This window comes from Zingiber officinale, chromosome 4A, assembly GCF_018446385.1.
Source record: "Zingiber officinale cultivar Zhangliang chromosome 4A, Zo_v1.1, whole genome shotgun sequence".
In the NCBI taxonomy this organism is placed as follows: Eukaryota; Viridiplantae; Streptophyta; class Magnoliopsida; order Zingiberales; family Zingiberaceae; genus Zingiber; species Zingiber officinale.
Window position 1 is genome coordinate 72,938,370 of NC_055992.1, and position 7,654 is coordinate 72,946,023.

A 7,654-nucleotide genomic window follows, 5' to 3' on the forward strand; every position below is an offset into this window, starting at 1 on the left:
AGGGTTGGAGGGTATGTGACATGCATCTTCCTCAGGATTGGAGGGTATGTGACATGCATCTTTTAATGTCAATTTTATTAGTAAAATTATCTATGGTAGTTCACATCAATGTTCACTAAATATTTTTATTGTGCCAAACTCATTGAAACAAGTACATTTTTTTGGTATTCCTTTCCATTGTCATTAAAAAAGTTTCTTAAATGGATCTCAGTTTCATGGTTGTAACTAAATTGATAACCTCATCTGTAACCTTATTAGAATAATGATAGTCCCTACAACATGTCAATGTGGCTCTTATTCTTTCTAAAATCTACAGAGATTCAAAGATATGAGAGAAATACATGGAAGAAGCCATGATGATAGGCAGAAAAGAGAACAATTACGCCAAGAGAAGGAAATGTCCAAGTTTGCATAAATGTATCCTATATACTTTTGCTTTCTTACACCTCCCTGTACTTTTATTTAATTTTCTTTTCCTGTGTATATATGTGTGTGAACCATAGAACGTCATATCTTATCTACATGTTTATTTACTATTTTGTAGGGCAGATGCACATAGACAACGCCAACAATAGCAACAACAACAACAACATGAAGGTTTTGGGACCTCCTGCGATGTTAGTGCACCCAAGGTTTCTTCAACAGTACTACAACAGGATCAGTGACAAGATATGAAATTTGGCTTTTTTAAGCAAGGCAATGCCAAGGTTGGTTATTTTGGATCCCATCTTGTTAATTGAGGTTTTGTTTTTGTTACTGTTAAGTTTAGGAAACTATATAATGTAAGCTGTGTTGTTACAACATAGCTTGCCGATCAAATATCAGATACAACAATGCTTGATAATAACCCTTATTATCAAATGATTGAGTTGTCCAAATGTATTTAGCTTGTCATTAGTAGATCATTACACTTTTTATAAGTTGATATAGAACTTCAATCTTGTTACTTTTCACCTATATTTTAGTATATTATTTTTGGTGTACATGACAGTTTGTGGGTGCTTTTTTGTTGTTTTGCTTTGCATACTATTTATGAGGAATTGGCTTGTGAACCACAACAAATTTCTTACTAATTGTTGTCACCATAGGTCCACTAATGACCCTTGTCAAGTTTTGATTTATCTCATATGTACCTTAATCCAGATTTTCTAATTGTTGTATGGTGTGAACTGTGACCTTTGTTTTTAGCTTTTCTTTTGCATAATAATAATGGTATTATTTTCTGTGGCAGATACACAGTGGTAGGTGTTTTGTTCCAGTCTCAAGCTAGCAATACTTTTTGAGTGTATCTAGTAGAAGTAAGCAAGCAGATCGTTCCCTTCGAGACCGGCTAACTATTTTGTTCTTTTTTGTTTTAAATTTGAATGTCACTATATACTTTGAAATAGAATTATTTAGTATTTGAAATCATTAACTGAATTCTACTTTGTAGCTGAATTCTCTTGTAAATATTAATATTTACTTTGTAGCTGAATTCTATTATTTTGGTACGAGTTTGAAATCATTAGCCAAGCTGATTAACAGCTATTATATGTCAAATTTAAATCTGGATATGGTAAAAGAAAAATAATAGCTTTGTAAATATAAAAACAATGATTTTGGAAATAGATTTTTTTATTTTAAAAAGACAATGCTTTTAAAGCGTTGTAAAAATGTTGTCTTTGTAAAAAACAACAACGCTTTTAAAGCGTTGCAAAAACGTTGTCTTTGAAAAAAATAACAACGTTTTTAAAGAGTTGCAAAAACGTTGTCTTTGCTATAAACCACAACATTTTTAAAGCGTTGTCGTAGAGCGGACTTTTAACAACAGTGCTTTTAACAACGCTTTTTCACCAACAAAGACAACGCTTTTAAAGCGTTGTCTATTAGCTTTTTTCTTGTAGTGAAATGATAAGAACCATGATATGTATGACATGCTACTTTACTTTATATGGCTTGTACCAAGGGTGGGCTCCATAAGCGCCCCGGGGTCGATGGACTAAGAAACGAGCCTCGTTAGGGATGGGCTCCTAAGTGCCCCTAGGTCGATGGACTAAGAAACGGGCCTAGTTATGTATGCCTTGTAGGGTTCAAGACTTGCTACCTTGGACCTACATGGGATGCGCGCATTTATGTATGTGGTACAAGCCGGAGCCCTAATCATGTTATGAATATGTTTAAGTATACAAGTAATAAGTTTTCAAAGGACATGTTGCATATGTTATTGCATGATTCATGTTTTTGAAAGTCATCTTGCATAACACATTATGATTATGTTATGATACACCATGATGCCTATGATTATGTTATGTTATGTTAGGATGAACCTTATGATTATGTTAGGATATGTTATGATCATGATTGTGTTATGTTAGGATGCACATTATGACTTTATTAGGATATGCCATGATACCATATGATTATGTTATGATATGATGCTTCTATACATGATATGATGAGTTGCCTTTATGCTTTATGCCTTGAAGCTTTATTTATGCTATACGGTTTTTGTGAGTAGGAAAGGATCTTACTGAGCCTTAAGTGCTCACAGCTTACTTTCCTTGTACCACATATAAGGGCAAAGAATGGATGTACTAAGGGAGCAGCAAGAGGGGGCAAGGAGGACGTGTGTAGTAGTGACTCGGCTAAAGAGAAAGACCTGTTTCTAGTTAATAAGAATTATGTTCATGTGGTTCTTTTATGACTCTATGACACTTCATCATGCTCTTTAGTATTATGGTTTAAATTTATGCTAAGCATGTTATGTGACCCATATGATAGGTAGTTAGTGATAATGTTTTGAAAAGTAAAGTAAAAGTTTAAAGGAAAGAAAATATATATATATATATACTATAGATAAGACTTCCGTTGTTTTAAAGAAGAAAAGATAAGTAACCCTCGTCAACTTAAGCAGGAAGGGGCGGGGCGTTACATCCTCTGGGGCCGTGATAAATCTTAGTGTTGCTATAATAGCACAAGTAATACTAGTGAGTAGAGTAATAGTTAGGTAACGGTCGCCCTTAGAGAGTAGTAGTAAGAAGGGTGATCGTTACAGAAATGAGGAGTTAGTATCAAAGTTGTGCCGAAATTCAGGAGCAGCCTTAAAGCTAATGTGAAACTCTAGTTAAGTTCTATATTGTGATGAAACAAATGGTATTCTTGCTTTCATGGCATCTGCAAAATAAGAAAGGATGAATTTAGAAACTCCCTATGGACACTAGAAATGTAGAAACAATGAACTTTTATGACTATTGAAATTTGATCACAATAGACTAAAATTTGGAATTCAATTGGTGAGTATCATTTCACTAATGAAGCACTTGAAATAGCATCATTTAATCTGAAATGAAGGAAGAAAGGGTTAGTAATTGACACTCAAAACAGTGAGATGATAAACTAGAAATCAAAATTCAGTTTTAGATTGTATCAAGTGTATACAAATATATGAGTAGCTTACCTTGAAATGGAGAATTAATTAAACATATATAGTATTCTTTATCTTATTCTATTTTTCCTGGAATTGGATTGGACAGAATTCTAATTGCTAAAATAGAACTATGAAACTGAATGTTGGAAACTACTAAAGTGCAAATTATGTGTCAACTTTTTAATTGATCTTTCAAGTCTGAACCAAATAAAGACAAGCTAGATCTGATTTAATGTTACATGATACAATGTAGAGGGATTAGAGCTCAAAGATTGATCTGAAGTACCAAAGAGATTAGAAATCAAAACTGATATAAAGACACAAAATTTCATAATCTGTTTGGATTGGTGTTTAGAGCCATTGCTCACTTAAAAATTACAATCCAGCTGATGTTCAAGCATTGTTAAATGATGATTTTTCTTCTCCATAGTTTACAAGATTTAAGACTGAGAATTGGATGTAAAACAGAAACACAGATCTAGGAACTGAAACTGGAAACCAATTATGCAGTTTGGGGTTTTGAACTGTAATTGCAGCAGTTGCTGCTGTTGAAGGAGTTTTGAGATGGAAGTTGAATCCCTAGCACCTAAGATAAGATAGAAACTTTTCTTCCAATGAAGGATACTTGATAAGCAAGGGAACTATCAGCTTAATTTCTGAAATTTCAGTCAGACAACTCCTAATTGAGAAGTTAACTGAACTATGAAAATCCCCCACACTAAGGAAATGCAGCTGCAGATGGGAATGGATTTCCCTCTTCCAAGTTGAAGTTTTAATGAATTAAGCTGAAGTGACAATGAAATTCTAAGTGAAACTAAGTACTTAAGTTGCAGATTTCTGATAAGTGAGAAGACCAAAAATCTGAGCTGCTTTGAGGGTTGATGTTGGTGTTCGGAGAATCTTTGCTAAGCTGGAATTTTCATAACGAAGCTGGAGTTACCTTAGTTCTTGAATTCTAAAACTTGAGTCCTAGATTCTAATGGAGGAAAAGAATATAGGAAATTTGCTGGAAGAACTTAAATGCATCCTTGTATTGTTGGACCTCAAGTGAAGACATTTCAATTGTATTGTGCCATTGTGTGAATTGTTTAAGCCAAGATACTGATTGAAGCTTAAGAACCATCCATGGTCCTTATTGTTCCTCTAATTTGTCAATAAAATATAGATTCTAAAATTGTTGTGCTGAAGTTACCTTGAATTCCAATTGCTGAACTGAAATTTGGAAAACCAGAATTCAGCATTTACTTTTGATTTATATGGGTGCTAAAAGTTTCTGAGCAGAAGGAAGTCAATGAAAGGAGTCAAGATTCAGACACTGAAATTCTGGGAATTGATTTCTGATATTGAAGCAGTGAGCGCAGAAATTCCAAAAGCTGAATCTGAAGGATGCAAAATCTATAAGACTAAGTTGCAGAAAATTTTGCAGAAACTCTTAAAGATTTTTGAAGCTGTTTTACAGAAATATGACAAGAAGTAGTCCTTTTGAGTTGGAATTCAAGAGCTGCAATCTAATGTTCTTGCAATCTTTAATAACCTGTACCATGATGTAGAGCATGCATTTCCAAAGATGCAGAACCTGGAATTGTTCAATTGCAAGAAATCAGTAGAATGTTTGTTTATAAAAAAACTATTTTGTGCCAGTTGTGGATGTTATTTTCGATCAGCATTGTAGTTGCTTCATAGATCAAGAATTCTCCAATATATAAGATGGAACTACCTTAATTTGCATATTTTGAAACTGCATAGCTTTACTGCATTGCTAGTATCTGTCCTCATCAGCATAGTTCTGAAGTGAAGCTTTAATCAAACCAAAGCTGAATGATACCCTTGCCAAACTTAATTCTCCATGTTTCAGGAAAAATTCCTTCAATGAAGAGTATCAAATTTTTGAAATTGCAATTCTTAATTGCATTACAGATATTATCAAAACTATTCAAGACCTGCAACTATCTTGAATTCAATTCATGAAACTGAATCTTTGAACTGATTTTTTGAACCATATTGTTGAGTTGTTGAAATTCATACAGGAGTTCCATCAGAGAAAGCCACCTAACTAATGAAAGTATTAGGAACGAATTTCTGAAGTTGAATTACCTAAGATTTGATCAGTTTTTGCTTCAGAATTTGAGTTCGAACAGGGAAGATTGTTGTTGTTGGATGTGGAAATCATAAGTTCATTATGCAGAGATTGGTAATGTTTTAAGTGGAGAGGAGAGTATCAAATTGGGAGATTGTTTTAGTTTCTAGTGTTGAAATTGAAGTGTAGAAGCAGTATTGAAGTGGAAAAAAAATAGTGAAAGAAAAAAAATGGAAAATCAAAGAGTAAGTGTGGAGATAGAGTATCAAGAATCTTGTATTACCATCAAATTGGAGAGGTTAGCTTGATATTTTCAATTGGTAATGACAAATGGTATTCATCTCTTTTCACAACAAATTAGTCAACTCATCATGGTATTTGATGCTAATATTTTGTTATATTATTTGTAGGCATCACAAGGGTCATGGACCCGATCAGATCCAACACCCCTTTGGAGCTACAAGAACAGGCACTAGAAGCAACTCCCACAAGAAATGCCCCGGGCGGAGATTAACATTAGCGCCCCTTCCTAAGAAATGGGAAACATTTGCTTCTGAGGATATACCTACAGGAGATATTCAACCCTCTTCTCTGGGGCCTACCTTATCTTCTCTATACCATATGCTTCCTTCTCCACTTATTCAACCACCAGAAGATCCTTCTCTTCTGGGTGCCGGCTTGGATCCTTAGTTCTTGATGACTTTTCCAGAACCAATTTCTTTACCGACCTAAGGAACTCAGGGTTCTCCTATTCTTCTCTTCTCTCCTCCTTCGCTCCATAGTTCTTTATCATCTTCTTCCACATCTTCTCCTACCCTCCCAATATTATTGGGGGGTTCTTTAACTACAGTTTGGGCAGAGGCTTTTAAAGAACTTGAGAAGATCACCTCTTCTAATTGGGCTGATAATTTTCTTTTTAAGAAACTAAGGTACCATGCCCTTCGTCCATCTGTTTTTTCGTTAATGCCTTCTAACAATAACTTTCCTTTCTATCAGCGATGGGTTATTAGTATGAGTGTAGCCTGTCACCTATATGATTTGTCTCAAGAAGTTGCCAAGTTGAGACAACAAGCCTCTAGAGCATCTTCTTCCCACGCTTCTAAAGAGTTAGTAGAGTTATCCAGCCAGTTACAAGAGACTTGAAAACTTCTCGAGGCAGAAATTGAAAATTCAAGTAAATGGAAAGATTCTGCAGAGAATTTAGAATCTCAGGCTAAATTAGAGACCATCTTTCACACTGAATTAACAACCAAAGTTGACAAGTATACTGCTGAGAATGCTCAATTGTCATCTCAGTTACAAGCGTCGAAGGATGCCCATACTTTAGAATTGGCTACCAAATATGCTGATTTGGAATCTAAAAACTCTGAGCTAAACTCTTTACGTTTCATCCTTAACCACAGTTAAAGCAGAGCTTTCCTCCAAAGAGTCTAAATTAAAAGCTTCTCAAGATGCTTTGGCAGATTATATGGCAAGTGAAGGTGACAGGTTTGAGAAAAGAAAAAGAATATTGATAGAATCCCCAGAATTCAATTCTCCTATTACTACCTCAATTGACAAAGCCTTCACCCTTGGGGTGTAAAGCAATTAAAGAACAAAGGACACCTAGTTTCTGCCCCTCCAGCTAACTTCTTAGATCGTGGGAATTACTTAATAACATACCCCCTCCCCATTTGTTCCCCAAACTATTATAATTCTAGATTTAATTTTCCAGATGTTTCAATGATGAAGAAAAATTGTTAATTTTTTTCCTTATTTCTTATGATGTTCTAACTATTGACACCCTCTATTGAAGGGTCGAATTATTTTAGGCTTAGCATTTATTTAAGTTTTATCATTCGTTTGAATCAGTTTTATTTCCTTTAGGATTATCACATATTAATTTTCCTATAAGAAAATTATCCTTCTTTGATAATAATTTTACCTCGACTCCTTCCGATCAAGCAAGCTCACTTCTATGTTTCAATTTTGCCCACACTTACCATTCGACCGGTCTTTGGTGATCGGTCGAGTTTATATTTATGTTTAGTTTCCAGTTTCCTCGGAACTTAATACTTGGTCGGCCTTTGATGATCTGTCAAATTTACTTCTATATTTAATTTTGTCCAAACTTAATATTTGGTCGGCCTTTGATGACCGGTCAAGTTTATTTCTATATTATATTTCATTTG

At 34.5% G+C, this 7,654-nt stretch overlaps 1 long non-coding RNA gene across 1 annotated transcript; it reads left to right on the forward strand.

Annotated features, from left to right (window-relative positions):
• Positions 1–334: 334 nt before the first annotated feature.
• On the forward strand, positions 335–1,330 carry LOC121973368. The gene is made up of 3 exons (XR_006109549.1): positions 335–417; positions 545–707; positions 1,232–1,330. It is a non-coding gene; the product is annotated as an uncharacterized LOC121973368 (long non-coding RNA).
• The last annotated feature ends 6,324 nt before the right edge of the window (positions 1,331–7,654 follow it).